This window comes from Lissotriton helveticus, chromosome 7 (assembly GCF_964261635.1).
Source record: "Lissotriton helveticus chromosome 7, aLisHel1.1, whole genome shotgun sequence".
In the NCBI taxonomy this organism is placed as follows: Eukaryota; Metazoa; Chordata; class Amphibia; order Caudata; family Salamandridae; genus Lissotriton; species Lissotriton helveticus.
Window position 1 is genome coordinate 1,119,252,333 of NC_136068.1, and position 18,642 is coordinate 1,119,270,974.

At 44.8% G+C, this 18,642-nt stretch overlaps 1 protein-coding gene across 2 annotated transcripts in view; it reads left to right on the forward strand.

Moving 5' to 3' along the window:
- Nucleotides 1-18,642, forward strand: part of SLC39A11 (solute carrier family 39 member 11) — a 2,376,444-nt gene that overhangs the window by 1,520,366 nt on the left and 837,436 nt on the right. The gene's annotated exons all lie outside the window — the stretch shown is intronic.

The following is an 18,642-nucleotide window of genomic DNA, read 5'->3' on the forward strand; positions in this document are numbered from 1 at the left end:
CGCTTGTTGTCGTTTTATATAGGTATAGACGGCATAGCGTTTGCTGGCGGTATGCATGCCTCTAATGTTTAAGGTGATAATGTTTATATCTGTGTTGGGGATTTTATTGATCATCGCACTTATTAGGTATGAACATGACGTGTCTGCGTATCAACCCCGCTACTCTGTCTGAGACCCGCCCCAACAAGCCGATACATTGCCACACGCGTGACATAATCTCATTAGTGGGCTCCGCTGAGGGTGAACCTGAAACCGGGGAAAGGGGAACATGGATATCAGGGTAACTTCCCAACTAAAGGGACATATCGCCGGGGATGGTACGTCCAAACTGTACGTCATGTACTGTCTTTAAGTTGTTCTTTGCGGGGGTGGTTTCGTAGGGGCGCCTGCCCTCGGCGTCCCGGCTCCCACTGGGTATGCTGAGATTTGAATGCCGAGAGTGCCTTTCGCAGAGGATTTTGCATGCCTTAACCTCGACCAACTGGTCTCAGCATGAGACTTCTAGGTGCTTAAGTTATTGTCCCATGCCCATATGCTCTTGTTTGTTTAGGCACATGGGAAAAGGTTGATTCGTGGTGCATCGTGTTACGACGACTCCCCAGTCTTCAGTGGATTTAAATCAGCGTGTCAGCTGTTTGTGGAGTGACGATGGGGGTGTGACCGAGCCCTCCCGGGAGGAGCTCGCTTCACTTATTTCTTCGTCGTAGGTGAACAGGTTGGGGGCTTTTTCCACGTCTGAGTTGTCTTCTCTCGACCTCCCTGCTGCCGCCCTCCCTCCTTTGTTCTGCTATTATTTGCTCCAGGTCAGGGGAGTGTTCAGTGAGGGATTCAGTGCGGGGGCTCATCTGTGTTAGGGTTACTTTCTTTTGCGGACGTCTGTGAAAGTTCGCGGGTCTGTGGCTCAGTGTGTCGTGGTAATCGTTCGGTCTTGTGAGCCGTTGTTCCACCCAGTCCCTGGCTTCCGTTGGATCAGTGAAGAAATGTGTTGCTCCATCATGTATAATCTTCAAGCGGGCCGGGAAGAGGAGGGCGTATTGGACGGGAGTAATCTGGGAATAGCATTACGCGTTTATCCTCCACCTGCAGTGGTCCCTTCTGCCTAGCCGCTCGGAGGATAGTATCTCGATCTTGGTAATGGAGCAATTTCAGGAGGAAGGGCTGGGGTGGCGAGCCCGGCAGTGGTTTACGGACTGGTACGCGATGTGCCCTTTCTATGGAAAAGTATGGGGTCAAGTCCTCCATCCAGGTGAATGACTGGATCCAGGCTTCCATATGCTTAACCAGGTTAGCCCCTTCTGCTCCCTCCGGTAGGTTCAGGATGCGGATATTGCTCCTTCGAGAGCAGCCTTCCAAATCGTCTGTTTTGCTTTCTGAGGATCGAACTTTTTGTTGCAGTTCTTGTATGGCGGCTTGATGTGTCTGTATTCTTGGTTCCAGGAGTTGGATTGTCTTTTCGCCCTGCAGGCCGCAGTGCGTGGCAGTGAACTCTCAGCGGCTGTAGTGCGGGGCTCCGGTGGCAGAGAACGCCTTCCCCCGCGCCGTTGGTGCTGTGGTGTTATTTATCGCAGGCGAGTTCGGTGTGGCGCCCACGGCTGCTGTCGGCCAGATCCCTGGTGCGGGGCTGTCGCGCGCCACGTGGGTCCCGTGAGGCTGCACAGGTCGGGTTGCGCCCTTTCACCTCAGAGTGCCAGTCTCAGCTTAGCCGTCCCGCTGCATGCGCTCCCCTCGGAGCGGACTGTCACTGGCCGCCCCCCGAGCTGTCTCAGCAGGATTCCGGAGCTCCAGCACCTCCGCCTCAGAGTGCCTGGAGCCCGTTGGGGGCCGCCATTTTCTCGTCGCAGCAGAGTCAGGCGGGAGGCTGTTTACTTCATGCAGGATGTCGCTTCGCCTCTCATTCCTAGGACAAGAGAGGGGCAGGAGGATGTCGACCAGGTGAGCATCTGGGCTGGGTGGTTTTTAGCAGGTATTCGGCATTGATGAGTGTAGATGCCATTGGCAGCCGGGCAGAGCTCTAGGGAACCACGTCTGCCATCTTGGCGTGCCAAGCCACGCCCCCACCATTGGCTTTCCTTGATGAGCCTCTTTCAGTCATTTGCTCGAGACTTTGTCAATCAAAACTTGGCTTTGCCTAGTGGAGTATTCATCTCTCACCTAATGCTGTTGGCTACTTGGTAGTTTCCTTCTGTCTCTACTTGAGTGCTTGCATTGAACTGAATGAGGAACTTCTTTACACTATAGCCTTTTGACTTCCTCCTGCTTGCTCCCTCCTGTGTGGTGCACTATATTATCCTAATGTTGAAAGTTGTGGCACATTAATGTGAAATTCATCTACTTGATGAGTAGCTCTTTCTGGCGTCAAAGGTTAATGCTTTGTCCTGAATTCTTGAAGGATGAGATTAGAGCGTGGGTGACAGGCCGGCTCAACATTTTCTTTATGGCAGTTTTACTTAGTGTGGACTTTGTTAAAGTACATAAGAACACTTCTCAACAGACATAGACTATTTTCGGCACATGGATATTTCCTGTGATTCACAGAATGATCGTCTGAAGTCAGGATTCAAACCTGGTTTCCCATGTTACATGGTCGAATGCAATAGCCACTAGGCCACATTGCCTCTGTGCAAGCTCGGATCGTTTTGGCTTCAGAGTTCTAAAAAGGCCTCTAGCTGAGCTAGAGTCAAGTCATCTGGTTCGACCTTAGCTTAAGGATTCCGTGGCCGGCCCACTTCTATTCACTGGCAATCGCGCGGTTGGGGGTGGGATTCGGGCTGCATGCAGCTGTGTGGCCGTGTTTGAGTTTTAAAAGGAATGTGCACATTCTTATTGATTTATTCCTCAGCTTTCCATTTATCTTTTCGATTGTATAAAGAAAATATCCACTTTGAATTAAACCAGTAGTAGGTGGATGAACCATTCCCTTGGTGAAGGGCGGAAGATCTTATTCATTTACCATACACCACAGAACGATGTCCTAAATAATGGAAGTTGCTTACAGTGGGACAGTTGATAATATGTAGAAGACTTTGTGTCCTACATAACTTCCGAAGTAAAGTGCAGGGTTACCAAAATAACGACTTAAAATCCAGTTCAGCAAATCAGTGAGACACTTTCTGAACTATTTGTCTTACCAAATAGCACAAGTTGTTGGATTGCATAGACCTATTATGGGCTTACCATAAACTTGCAGGCTGTCCAGTGCTTAATATTGATTGGCTTTATTGACACTCCTATTTGCTTGATTCTTATTCAGTGATTTTCGTTGCCCCCTCCCATCCTTTTGCTGGGCTGACTTGGAGATGTTCATCTATATTGCTCCTGCATTGTCACCATTGCTCATGGCCAACAAGGGATGGGACATTTGGAACATACAGCAGTTGGCTGCCAGACCTGCAAACCATTATCATTTTGTTTACTGCCCTCAAGAGTTGGGTGTGTATTGGGGAGATGGGGACATTGCTAGTAGCCGCACTAGATGGTGGGGGCTCCCTTCTAAGCTCCACTCAGCCCACCGCATGATCAACTGGACACCCTGGCCCTGATCACCTTCCCGATGACTTGCTGCGAGGACCAGTACCTTGTTATGTAGATACAGCAGTTTTGAGGGTCCTTGAGATGTCTAGACCCGCGGGGCCTGATTACTTAACCAGCTCACCGAGACCCACATGACCAATAAGATGGCGGTGTTGGCTCCTTCATCAGAGGGCCGAGCTTGAAGTGCCCTAGCGAGTGCTGCATCTGCACAGTCTCCAGCAACAATGTTGTGGTCAGCGCTGTGAGACCTCACATATTCCCATTACTTACCGCAACGCACACACTATGAACTGCTCCTGCGGCCTTTGCCATGTGACCCGGGGAATGACCCCCGCGGCCCACGCATCTCAGCCCGGACTCTTAGCGCTGCATGATCTGATCTAATCCAATTAATGCACAAGTCTCATAGCGCTCAGGCTTCGTAGTGCACCAACGACTACATCTGGGGCGAGTCTAGCTGTAACTGTCATGAGGGGCTGTGATTGCAGAAAACTGGGATTGAGACTCCCTTCTGGTCTCATCTGGCCTCTCGTCCTGCTGACCCCTCTGATCCTCTTGATTTCTGCTGGCTAATGAGCCTGAATCTTGCAGGACGATCTGAATCCCTTTATTACTATTAACTGTTACTTGCACTGCAATGCTAGCCTTAATTTGATCTTGCCACACGACTTCTCCTGGTTAATGCATGAGCCTCGAGGCAATCAGATGTCATTCTGCACACCCCATACACAGACACAAACAATTGCACCTAGGGCGCACCGGCTGGCCTGATAACTTTCATAACCTTCACTGCAGCAAGGGCCTCCATTGCAGCAAACCCAGGTTCCGGACTCCTATCTGGTCACTCCGGCCTTTCATCCTGCTCACCCTCCTGATTGCACTATAAACAACAATTGGTTCTGTCGGGTCAAACAATTTCTTTGTGGTATTAAACATTTGCAATAGTGAGTAACGTACACATAGCGCTAGAACACAAATACAAGGACAACAATGTGTTATTCACAAAAAGATACTGATTTCCTTTATGTTTCAAATTATTCAAGTAAGGTCAAGAATTACTACGACTGACAAGGAAAGGCTGTCTGATAATTCAATTAATAAAACGGCGCATGTGAGCGGTGATTATAGTGACATAGTGAGTGAAGTGACAAGGTGGCAAGATTTGTGTATTATACAACTGGGTGACATGTTACTATACATACATTTACAAAAGAAATTATTGAAGAACAAGGTCCAATTTTGAATTCAAGCAGCAATGACCCTAGCTCCATAAATGAATTACAAGGATTTTTGTGCTAGAAGGCCTATTAAAGCATGGGTAAATCACCGTCAACGTTTCGACCCTGACAAACAGCATAAGTTAAGGATGTCAAAGACGGGTCTTCTTCAGGACAGGGTGATGAGCTTGACAGCCGGTTATTCAAAAAATCGGAGGACACACGTAGAGCTAGGCCCTAGAGCCTTAGGGTGAAAAACCAGGGGTTGGTCCAACTGGTAGTCAGAGGTAGACGGAATCAGTTGCCTGATATTGGGAAATGAAACAGATGGATGGTGTTCCCATAACACTTGGTTGAATAGTAGGCAGATAGAAGGATGCTTCAGGTATTCAGAGCATTTTTTGCCAACACACTAAGTTGAATGGCAGACAAACCAGTTATGGCACATCAAACTGGATCTCTGTTTACTGTGGGCAAAAGTCGCGATTGGGCATGTAAATTATGTCGGACGTGGCGCGTCGTGTTAATTTCGAGGCATCACTTGTAACTGGTGATAGCTGGCCATCGGCAGGATTCTGTAATCTTTGCAAAGATTCATTTATGCAGCTGGGTCATTGCTGCTTGAAAACAGAACTTAGCCTATCACATATGAAGAAAAGCAAATCACTCTTTTAGCAAGGTGCAAGGATCAACGTTTCCCAGTATTACACCAGAGACACGGTTGTTAAAAGGAAAGGGTTCATAGCCCTGAAAACGACCACTTATGGACAGAGACATCTAACACTCCTTTACTGGTCAATCCAAATTTAAGATGAACTTTCACTGCAAGACCCATGTGTTCACTGACCCCAATGACTTATGAGTGTTCTTAGACCACACTGTAAAGACTCACTCGAAGGACTCCCAGAGTGGTCCTGGTTGTAGATAATAGACAATCTACTTCTACTTAGTACTGTTCAATATTTTCCTTTATAGTACTTCACAATGTCTTATAAGATTGCATAATGTTCCATAACACTCCAGAGTACTATAATGTTTCTAATGTTTTTTTTCAGGTTCCACGTTTCAACATGTTCACACATGTTCCACATGTCCCACACCTCATAACCTCTGTGCGCAATACGTCAGAAAATGTGGCCCACTAGAAGAAACACACACTCCACACTATGATAGCCCTCTCAATAGGACTACACAATGCCTTCTGTGTGAGTGGCTATATTTAATCTACTCATTGCCTATATAGATTATGCTGCTTTGACTTGCGCTTTGTACAACTCTCGCTACAAGATGCCCCAACTATCCTACTACGGCATCCTGCACCCTACAACACGACCCAACTACCCTGGAGCATTATCATACCATACGGCCTGACATATGGCAAGACAAATGACCTATTATGAGCCATAACACTCTAGTTTTCTATAACTCCTCACAAGGGGCCTACTTTTAACATCCTCTGTCTGAAGGCTGACACTCTACCTATGCAATATTCTGATCCACAGGTCTTATCGCTTTATTTCTCCCGTCCTACCATGCACGCTACAAGGTACCAGATAGTTGCATTCTACACTCTGACGTATCTTAGCACAATTAGCGCATTCACCCATGGTACCTTATAATGTCACATCACTAGGTGATTTCTCATAATAACATATGCTGTACATCAATGATGCGTGACCCTTTACGATGTCTTAACACAATGTCTCACGACTACACGTTATCTATGTACCCATTTACTACTGCGGATGTTACGTGTCTTGACAATTCGATTGTGTTAAGTTGTATTGAGATCTAAGTGTTCTATGTGTGCATGTATAGCCTGTCAGGGCCTTACTGTTTATATATTACCAATCAATTATTGTTGTGGCGGGCCCATTCCCTCCTTTCTGTTTTACTAGTTCTCTTGCAAGTGATATTCATTGCCCCACACTCTAACCTCGTCTCTTGAGGCTATTTCTCCCTGTTGGAGAACAGCTGGTCTCCCCATGAACCTTCACTGTATCCTAAACACTAGCTGTAACCGCTAGTTTTGCCCCTACCCTGAGTCCTGTGATCTCCATAAACACTCATTGGCCACACCGAAACCCATGGCCCCCGCAATACTAAGCCTTCTATGAATCTATTGTACACCAATGGCTGATCCAAACACCAGCATGCTCAAAGTGATTTCCCTTAATGCCAAAGGGCTCAACCATCCCATAAAAGTGCACACATTTCTCTGATTACTGCCACTTTCTTAAGGGTGACCTGGTCTTCTTACAGGAGCCCAAAATTGGATATAAAGAAGCTCTTTCCTTCCGCACCGGATGGGTGTCACACATTGCCAGCTCCCAAGCAATTTCCAAAAAAACAGAGTTCTTACACTGATCTCCAAGAAATCTGGCCTCTCAATTACCTCGTCAGAACCAGATATTGATAGCGGATGGCTAATTATATGACTACAAAACACCACAACAGAAATTTATGCAGTGAATATATACACCCCCACCATAGAAAACCCCATATTTTGGGAAAACTTCTATGTCAAACTTGTACTCTTTCCCCTGGGGTACGGATTATTCATGGTGGCGATGTTAACCTCCAAATGGACCCTCTTCTGGCTAAATAATCTGCTTTCAATTACAGAATCCCTAGATCCTACAAAGCACTACATGCCTTGTGCTCAGCTCACAAACTATAAGATGTCTGGAGACCACACAACCCCACTGGCTGCGACTTTACTTGTTTCTCGCCCCCACATAACACCTTCTCCAGAATAGACTATCTCTTAATTAATCTTACACTTCTTCAACATGTAACCTCTATCTCCATAGAACCGATCATTATCTCGAACCATGCGGCCATCACGATAACCCTCCAGCTCCTTCCTACCCCCACTGAGACATGGGCCTGGTGTATAAATCTAGAGATCCTGAAGAAGTCAGACGCAGTCAAGGAACTCCACGATGTGCTACAACATTCATTCAGATAAACAAAGACTCTGTATCCTCCCCAATAACTCTTTGAGACTCCATGAAATGCTACTGTAGAGATCTAGTAAGTATAGAGTATGGATCCTGTGACACAAGTTACAATCCAACCTTGCACTCCTTTCTTTTTCATCAGTGATTAATCCACATATTCAAATTAATTCATGGTTTCATTTTTCATTTATTGGTAACGAAGATTTTTCAATTTCTTCAAATCTTTCACATGAATATTTTACTTCATATTCAACAATTCATTATTTGCCCAATGCATTTCAAGCATATAGCCCTTCGTCAGGGTACTTCTTTATATCTGAAAACAGTATAATATGTCATAATTGGTACCAAACAATATCATATCAAACATAGGTGCTGTTGATGTTACGTGCTTACTATTAGTTCTAGTGCATACAAGTAGATCATGTTTCGTTTCCACCTTATGACCCATGTGGTTGTCTGTCACATAATTCTAGTTGTACCTGCCTATATCAAGCGTTATCTAATGTGTCCTGCTCGATACTTTCGTGTAAACGGGTTCACCTTATACCCCGTGTGATGCTAGTCTCGTATTTCTCGACATTTAATGCCCGCGGATGTGTTACCGCCATAATGTAAACACTAACCTTTAATCTTTGTCAGCGTTCTCTTTGTGCTGCAAAGTGAATAGACCATTATATTAGGATTTTTAAAAAATGGGTGTAGCGATGCTAATTTTATATAGAAAAATGTTCCATACGCATTCTTACCTAGGGTTTGCCAGAATTCGCCCTTTCCTCGCTACCGTCGGCGTGCGACGCTCTGTCTTACGACTCTATGATCCCTATTCTATATCCACGGTTCCGATCACGTGGGTACCGATGTAGTCGACATCGAAAACGTCTGAACTACCGTGTATGTATAAGGGATGGATATGTCTATTCTTCTTTTAAAAATCAAGTGTTCAAGTAACTTTATCGACATCACTTGAGATATATGCATAACGCTTGAACCATCGATTTAAAACATCTGTGTGATGCTCGCGTGGTATTATAGACAATGTCTAAGATCCTCTCATTATTAAAAGTATACCGTATGTGATTGGATTCTTATGTGCAGTTGTGTGTTTTTTAACCACTTCGTGCCCTCATGATAACGAAACAATTTCATAAACCTATGTGTCTTCACGGTGTACAAATAACATATTGGAAGCAGTGATTGCATCTATGTGAATACATAAACATTACTACTACGTAAACCAAATACCATATTAGATCGTAATGCTGTTATTACATATACTTCAAATATCAAGGAGAACACATTAATGGGACTAAGAACTAAGAGTAAATTTATAGCTCCAGTAAGTCATAAAACTACTTGACGCATTTCAAAAAGTGGTCATGACAGAAATTGAAGACATATTTAAACTTCCGAGACCAAAACATACAAACATGTCACAAAAGGAAAGACAAATCTTACAAAATTTGGCTGGCAACCAATCAATCACCATAAGGCAAGCAGATAAGGGTGGAGCTTTAGTAATAATGGATACAAACTTTTACGAACAGAATGTGGAGACACATCTTCAAGACAGGAATACATATACTGTAATGACAACAGACCCTACTAAGGAATTCACGAAGGTTTTAACCATTATCGTTCAAAAAGCTGTGGACCAGGGCACCATTGGCCAAAAAGAAAAAGAGTATCTCATTAAGGATAATCCCACCATTCCTTATATATACACGACACCGAAAGTACATAAACATGTCGCGTCACCTCCACTACGACCCATAGTATCAACCATTGGATCAATACATGAACCAGTAGGTAAATATATTGACAAACATCTACAGAACATTGTACAAAACACTTCTACTTATATCAAGGACACCACCCATTTTTTGAACATATTGGAGGAAAAAAAAAGAACTTTTCACGAAACATGATAATGGCAAGTATTGACGTAAAGTCACTATATACATCCATACCCCATGACCTAGGTATGGCGGCGGTGGAAAGTTTCTTGATACATGAAGACAAACCAGAAGAGCTGAAGATATTCCTGATGGAATTACTACATTTTACGCTGTTTCATAGCTATTTCAAATGGAAGGACAAGTACTTCGTGCAAGCGTCGGGGACATCTATGGGCAATTGTGCAGCACCTACCTATGCGAATACGGTCATGCACAGGTTTGAGTTAGATCACATATTGAACAATGAAGAATGGACCAGTAACTTAATACTGTATAAAAGATATATCGATGATATACTTGTATTATGGAAAGGCAGCCAAGACAGCTTAAGAAATGCATTACGACAATTAAACACGGTGAATGAAAGAATACAGTTCACATTTACGATACAGAAGGATGAAATATCATTTTTGGATGTACTGATAACAAACAAAGAAGGAACCATCATTACAAGTGTATTCACGAAGACCACGGATAGAAACAACTTACTCCATTATAAAAGTTTCCATCAAACTCCACTCAAGCAGCATTTACCTTTCTCACAACTTTTAAGAATTAAACGAATTGCATCCACTAACGAACTATATTTAAAACACAATAACAGAAACATTGGAGAAGTTTAGAAAAAGAGGATATCCCCAACCCATCTTGGAGTCCGCATCAGAAAGGGCTGACAAATTACAACGTGAACATTTGCTAACACCCAAAAAGAAACAAGATGAACAAAGAACAATGTTTGTTTCAAAGTTTTCAACACGCAGCACTAGAATCGAGAAATCCATTAGGAATCACTGGCCACTGTTGGCATTAGAGGAAGATTTCAAAGGGATATTTTAAAGTCAACCAATCTTTGCATATGAAAGAACAAAAAATTTAAAAGAATTAATAAAAGAACCGACAAAGCAAGAACAAAGCAAATACAGAGGAACACTACCATGCCACAATTGCGGAAACTGTTCGGCTATAATTAAGAACAATGTAATTAACCATCCCACGAAAGGTACACCAGTGAAATTAAAAGTATCAGGAACATGCGATTCAAGTAATGTTATTTATATGTTAAGATGCCCGTGCGGCTTATCATATGTGGGAAAAACGCAAAGAAAAATCAAAACAAGAATAATCGAACATAAAAGCAATATTCTTTTGAACAACCCAAAATCTACGGTGGCAGTACACTTTAATGAAGCAAAGCACAATGCAAGTCAACTCAAGTTCTGCATTTTGGAGAAAGTGGTAATACTTCCAGGAAGAGATAATAACAGTCAATTATTGAGAAGGGAAGTCTTCTGGATAAATTATTTATGCACCCTTTATCCCAAGGGACTGAATGAAAGGATGGATTTGAACTGTTTCATATGAAACTCATGGACAGCAATAGATTCAAATTTGAAGTATATGTAATAATAGCATTACGATCTAATATGGTATTTGGTTTACGTAGTAGTAATGTTTATGTATTCACATAGATACAATCACTGCTTCCAATATGTTATTTGTACACCGTGAAGACACATAGGTTTATGAAATTGTTTTGTTATCGTGAGGGCACGAAGTGGTTAAAAAACACACAGCTGCACATAAGAATCCAATCACATACGGTATACTTTTAATAATGAGAGGATCTTAGACATTGTCTATATTACCACGCGAGCATCACATGGATGTTTTAAATCGATGGTTCAAGCGTTATGCATATATCTCAAGTGATGTCGATAAAGTTACTTGAACACTTGATTTTTAAAAGGAGAATAGACATATCCATCCCTTATACATACACGGTAGTTCAGACGTTTTCGATGTCTACTGCATCGGTACCCCTGTGATCGGAACCGTGGATATAGAGTAGGGATCATAGAGTCGTAAGACATAGAGCGTCGCACGCCGACGGTAGCGAGGAAAGGGCGAATTCTGGCAAACCCTAGGTAAGAATGCGTATGGAACATTTTTCTATATAAAATTAGCATCGCTTCACCCGTTTTTTAAAAATCCTAATATAATGGTCTATTCACTTTGCAACACAAAGAGAACGCTGACAAAGATTTAAGGTTAGTGTTTACATTATGGCGGTATCACATCCGCGGGCATTAAATGTCGAGAAATACGAGACTAGCATCACACGGGGTATAAGGTGAACCCGTTTACACGAAAGTATCGAGCAGGACACATTAGATAACGCTTGATATAGGCAGGTACAACTAGAATTATGTGACAGACAACCACATGGGTCATAAGGTGGAAACGAAATATGATCTACTTGTCTACATGTATGCACTAGAACTAATAGTAAGCACGTAACATCAACAGCACCTATGTTTGATATGATATTGTTTGGTACCAATTATGACATATTATACTGTTTTCAGATATAAAGAAGTACCCTGACGAAGGGCTATATGCTTGAAATGCATTGGGCAAATAATGAATTGTTGAATATGAAGTAAAATATTCATGTGAAAGATTTGAAGAAATTGAAAAATCTTCGTTACCAATAAATGAAAAATGAAACCATGAATTAATTTGAATATGTGGATTAATCACCGATGAAAAAGAAAGGAGTGCAAGGTTGGATTGTATCTTGTGTCACAAGATCCATACTCTATACTTACTATTTCATCAATCCAGCAGCTCAGTAGGATTGCCATCCTATGCACCACCGAAGTAGAGAAAACTTATATAATCAAAACTAACAGACTATACACTTTGAGTGCGGAACCAAAATCCAATTGGTTAGAACTGTAGAGATCTAATCATAAGCTAGATGTCCTAGAAAAGGAAACCTATTATTCATCCCTAGACCACTTTACATCCAAAATAAAAGATAAAGAACTGAGTTACTGAGAAACTAATGATCCACCTACTTTGATGGCACTAAAAAGCCTTATATATGTATTCAGTTCCATAGTTCGCAAACGTGCACTCCTTTGGGTATGTTGTAAATGAAGCTGTGAGCTTGGAAGTAAGTAGTCTGGCAGCCAGTAAAGTAAGTTATAGAAGAAGGTTTATTTAGTCTTAGTTACAGGTAATTACTAAGATGGTAAGTAGCAGGTAAATAGCCAGTAAGTAGCATATACTCCCACCAAGAGCAGCATCCTTGCTGCTCAGTCCACATACTTCAACTGGCTCTCTCACGCGTACGAGGCATTCCCACATTCCATTACATCACCAAGCACTCCAGCATTCCACCACATCACATTCATACTGGTTGAGCAGCTGGGAACAGATAACTAAGGGGAAGGATGCATAGTAACAATTCAGTTCACAACAGGGTCCATGCCCATAGAGGTAAAAAACTATCCTACCTAAATGAAGCTGGGAAGTCCCTGGTGGCCTAACTAAAGTTCAAGCACAATTCTAACCTTATTTAAACAATTACAGATGAACAAAACAAACCACAAACTTCCACAGAAGCGATACGTTAGGGTTTTCAACTTTTCTACACTAAATTATACACACCCTCAGTCAACACTCCCCTTGATATCTGCTCAGAATTCCTGAAATCCATACCAATTACGCAAATCTCCAATTCTGATTGAATGTCACTAGCCAGTCTAATCACCAAAGAAGAGATGAATTGTGCCAATTAAACATATCCCATCTAATAAGGCCCCAGAACCGGATTTAATTTTCCAAAACCTTTGCCCACTTAGTTACAGACACACTAGAGTTGACTCTCTCCCACTTCGCTGCCTCTGGCTCTGTATCGAGGTCCACCTCCGAAGCCACCCTTGTGCTCATGCTCAAAGATGGAAAGGACTATTCTTACCCTAAAAACTTCAAGCTTATATCCCTAATTAACATGGAAGGTAAGATTTACTCAAAAATCCTTGCAAATGTCTTCAACCCGATTTCTAAACTTGTCCAACCCACTCAATCCGGATTTATCACAAGAGACGTGGCCAGTGACAACATCAGCCTCTTCTCCCACATGAGCAAGAGAGCCTCCAACCCACTTTCTGCCCTGGCAGCAGCAATAACCTGGACGTGGAGAAGGCTTACGATAAAGTCTTATGTTCATACCTTGAAGCCGCCTTAGGGGAAGAGTTTATTACAATGGATATGACCTTATACTCCAATCCCTCAGACAGAATTAGAATCAATGGAGCCTTATCCCAACCTTTTACACTACAGCAAAGAACCCGTCAAGTAGGTACCCTATCCCCATTCCTGTTCATACTCGCCATTGACCCTCTGCTCCTTATGCTAAATGAATCATCCAACATCCCAGGCATCTCATTCAATGATATACATCACAAAACAGCTACATATGCAGATGACATTCTGATATTCACAGAATCTCCTGACCTTGCATTTACTGCAATACTATTCAGTATTGATCATTTTTCCTACTTCTCGGGATACTCTCTGAACAGGGACAAAACCGGGATCCTTCCTCTGAACTTCCACAGCCACTCCTCTATAAATTGTCTCTTGTTAGAACTGGGGGTCTCTAGTTGGCTGAGGGAGGTACCTTAGGCCGAATAGGGACCCTTGCTTCTAAGTCAGGGAAAGGAAGGACACCCTCTCAGATAGCCCCTGCTCACCCCCTCAGTAGCTTGGCACGAGCAGCCAGGCTTATCTCCAAGGAAAATGTGTAAAGTATTTGCAACCCCGCTCTCAGGAACCCAATAATGACACCACAAAAGGACTCCACACGAGTTTCATAAAAACCAAGTACATGTTTATATAAAAAGTTATACAATGAGACCACACGATAAAAATCCAACATATGCGTATTTGTAATATTTCACCTGGCCGGTTATTAGGCCAGCAAGCCCTTGTAGGTTCTTGCAGTTTTAATGAGCAATTCTATTTGATCCAATGCAGTCCTAATGCAAAGCCCTGCAATTCGTAATGTAAGAATCAGTCCCTTCACAATGTAAAAATAATGTAGTTCGTTATGCAACAATCAGGTAGTTCTTAATGCCAAAATAATGCAACTCGTAATGCAACAATCAGGTCGTTCATTATGCAGAAATAATGCAAAAATAATGCAACAATCAGGCAGTCCGTTATGCAAAAATAATGCAACCCATGGACCCTTCAGCTGCCACTCCTGCAAATTCACCTGCATCAAGACCCACACCAAACCAACAAACACCAAACAGAGATCCATCACCAACCACCTTAAATGCATCCTTCTCAACACCCGCTCGGTTCACAAACACGCCATCGACCTTTGGAATCTACTCGACACCATTTCTCCGGACATCGCCTTCCTAACAGAAACCTGGATGAATGCCTCTTCAGCTCCAGACATCACCATAGCCATCCCGGACGGCTACAAGATCATCCGTAAGGACAGCACCATTCAAACAGGAGGAGGCATCGCCATCGTCCACAAGAACACCATCCGCGTCTCAACCAGCTCAGAAGACAATCTCGCTATCGCCGAACACCTTCACTTCCAGATCCACACCGACCCCAATACCACACTCAGAGGCACCCTCCTCTACAGGCCACCAGGACCCCGTACAAAATTCAGCGAAGACATCACTGACTTCATCACCCCACACGCCCTCCCCTCGGAAGAATACATTCTACTGGGAGACCTCAATTTCCATCTGGAAAAGAGCAACGACAGTAACACTACCACCCTTCTGGACAATCTCGCCAATCTCGGACTCAAACAACTTGTTAACACCCCCACACACTATGCAGGACACACACTCGACCCTATCTTCACTTCCAGCAAGCATATCTCCTTCACTCACACCACACCCCTCCACTGGACGGACCACAGTTGCATCCACTTCATTTACAATAAGACCTCGATCCACAACCACCCTCAACTAACTCTGCGAAGAAATTGGAACAAAATCACCATCGACCAGATCTCAACATCGCTTCTTAAAAAAAACCCTGCCTATTCAACTAACCCTAACCAAGCCGCCATCAACCTCACACAATGGTTAACCCAAACCGCCGACAAACTAGCACCCTTGAAAAAACATCAAATCAAGCAAGGAAGCAAGAACGCCCCCTGGTTCAACGATGACCTTAAGAAATCCAAGAAGCTCTGTCGTTCCCTTGAGAAAACTTGGAAAACAGACCCAAACACTATCACCCAGGCCGCCTTCAAAAACGCCACCCGCAAACACCACCAACTAATCCGGACAGCCAAGAAATCAGCACTCAAAGACCGATTAGACAACAACGCCCACAACAGCAAGGAACTTTTCAACATCATCAAAGAATTCACCAACCCCACCGCCAGCTCTAACAACATCACCCCCTCTCAAGTCCTCTGCGACTCCCTCGCCTCATTCTTCCATGACAAAATCGCCGACATTCATAACAGCTTTGACAACCAACCCGTAAACCAGTCCACCCCACTCACCTCCGAACCTGTACCTCCTCCGAATAACCTTTTCGACTGGAACCCAATCACCACAGAAGACACCATTCGCCTGATGAACTCCATCCACTCAGGATCCCCTACAGACCCATGCCCCCATCACATCTTCAACAAAGCAGACTCCATTATCGCACCCCATCTCCGAGATGTCATCAACTGCTCCCTTAACTCCGAACATTCCCAGAAAGCTGGAAACACGCCGAACTCAGCACCCTTCTGAAGAAACCCACAGCTGACCCCACCGAACTCAAAAACTACCGCCCCATCTCGCTCCTCACATTCCCTGCCAAAGTCATTGAGAAAGCCATCAACAATCAGCTCGCCGCCTTCCTCGAAACCAACAAATCACTTGACTCCTCACAGTCTGGCTTCCGAGCCAAACACAGCACCGAGACCGCCCTCATCGCAGCATCAGACGACATCCGAACACTACTGGACAACGGAGACACAGTCGCCCTCATCCTCCTTGACCTCTCCGCAGCCTTCAACACAGTCTGTCATAGCACCCTGATACAACGCCTCAGAAACATCGGAATTCAAGGAAAAGCATTGGACTGGATCATCTCGTTCCTCGCTGGAAGAACTCAGAAAGTCCGCCTCCCCCCTTTTAAGTCAGAGGCCACCGAAGTCATCTGCGGCGTCCCGCTTGGATCATCACTCAGCCCCACCCTCTTCAACGTCTACATGAGCCCCCTCGCAACCATTGCACGTCAACACAACCTCAACATCATCTCCTACGCTGATGACACTCAGCTGATCCTCTCACTCACCAAAGACCCAACCACCGCCAAAACCAACCTACATGAAGGGATGAAAGAAGTAGCCGAGTGGATGAAGCACAGCCGTCTGAAACTGAACTCGGACAAAACGGAAGTCCTCATCTTAGGTTCATCCCCTTCTGCCTGGGACGACTCTTGGTGGCCAACGGCCCTAGGAAAAGCCCCCATACTGACGGACCACGCACGGAACCTGGGCATCATCCTGGACTCCTCACTCTCGATGACCAGACAAGTCAACGCCGTCTCATCATCATCCTTCAACATCCTACGCATGCTCAAAAAAACATTTCGCTGGATCCCCACCGAAACAAGAAAAACGGTCACCCACGCACTGGTTACAAGCCGTCTGGACTACGGAAACACCCTTTACGCCGGTACCACCGCAAAACTGCAGAAAAAACTCCAACGCATCCAAAATGCTTCAGCCAGACTCATACTAGACATCCCCTGCACAGACCACATTTCCGCTCACCTGAAAGACCTTCACTGGCTCCCCGTCAACAAGAGAATAACGTTCCGTCTCCTCACCCACGCACACAAAGCCCTATACGAACTTGGACCTGATTGTCTCAACACGCGCCTTTCCTTTTACACCCCCACCCGCCAGCTGCGTTCGTCCAACCAAGCCCTCGCCGCCGTTCCGCGCATCCACAAAGCCACCATGGGGGGAAGATCCTTCTCCTACTTAGCGGCCAAAACCTGGAATTCCCTTCCCATCCACCTCCGCCTTACTCAAAACCACCTAGCCTTCAGAAAACAGCTTAAAACCTGGATATTCGATAAGTAAACCTCCCCCCCCTTCCTCAAGCGCCTTGAGACCCTCTGGGTATGTAGTGCGCTATATAAATTCTGACTTGACTTGACTTGACTAGCTCCACACTCCGGCACTGGTACTGCCACTCCTCGGCAAGTACAGGCCGCAATACTTACTTCAGCGGAGACTCGTGTTGCGAAGTGAGGAAAGGCCGAGAACGTTTCTCTCGTAGACCGCACCCCACCCCAGGCATGACACACGCACGCTCGCTGAGCTTTACCTGGGGGGTGAGATCTCACGCTCCTCTACTCTCCTCGCGACTTGGGCCTCCGATGCAACTTTGTTGATCTTGGGTAGTGAAACACGGGCCCCCAACAGACGGGGTTGGTTCGGGGTTCCTCCTTGGCAAAGACAGGCTCAGACCAGCGGCACAGCTCCTCTGTGGAGGTCGCTTCGGGCCGATGGCAAATGCGCAGGTCTCAGGCTGAAATAGGGCACACTCACACAGCGTCGCTGAGACTCACTTAAGCTCCCGGTGCCCACGATCACAGGGCAATCCTCATGAAGGTCACAGGCTGCACAAAGCACACGCACACAGTGTCGCTGAGACTCACTTAAGCTCCACGTGCCCACGATCAGAGGGCAATCCTCACAATGGTCTCAGGCTGCACATAGCACACCACACAGCGTCGCTAAAACTCACTTGAGCATTGGGTGTACACGATCACAGGGCAATTCTCACGAAGGTCTCAGGCCACACAGAGCACACGCACACAGAGTCGCTGAGACTCACTTAAGCTCCACGTGCCCACGATCAGAGGGCAATCCTCACAATGGTCTCAGGCTGCACATAGCACACCACACAGCGTTGCTAAGACTCACTTGAGCCTTGGGTGTACACGATCACAGGGCAATCCTCACGAAGGTCTCAGGCTGCACAGAGCACACACACACAGCGTCGCTGAGACTCACTTGGATTCCGGGTGCACATGATCATGGGGCAGTTCTTACGAAGGTCTCAGGCTGCAAAAAGAGAGACGCCTCTGGAAACTTTTATGTTCCTGAGTTTCCACAACAGGGAG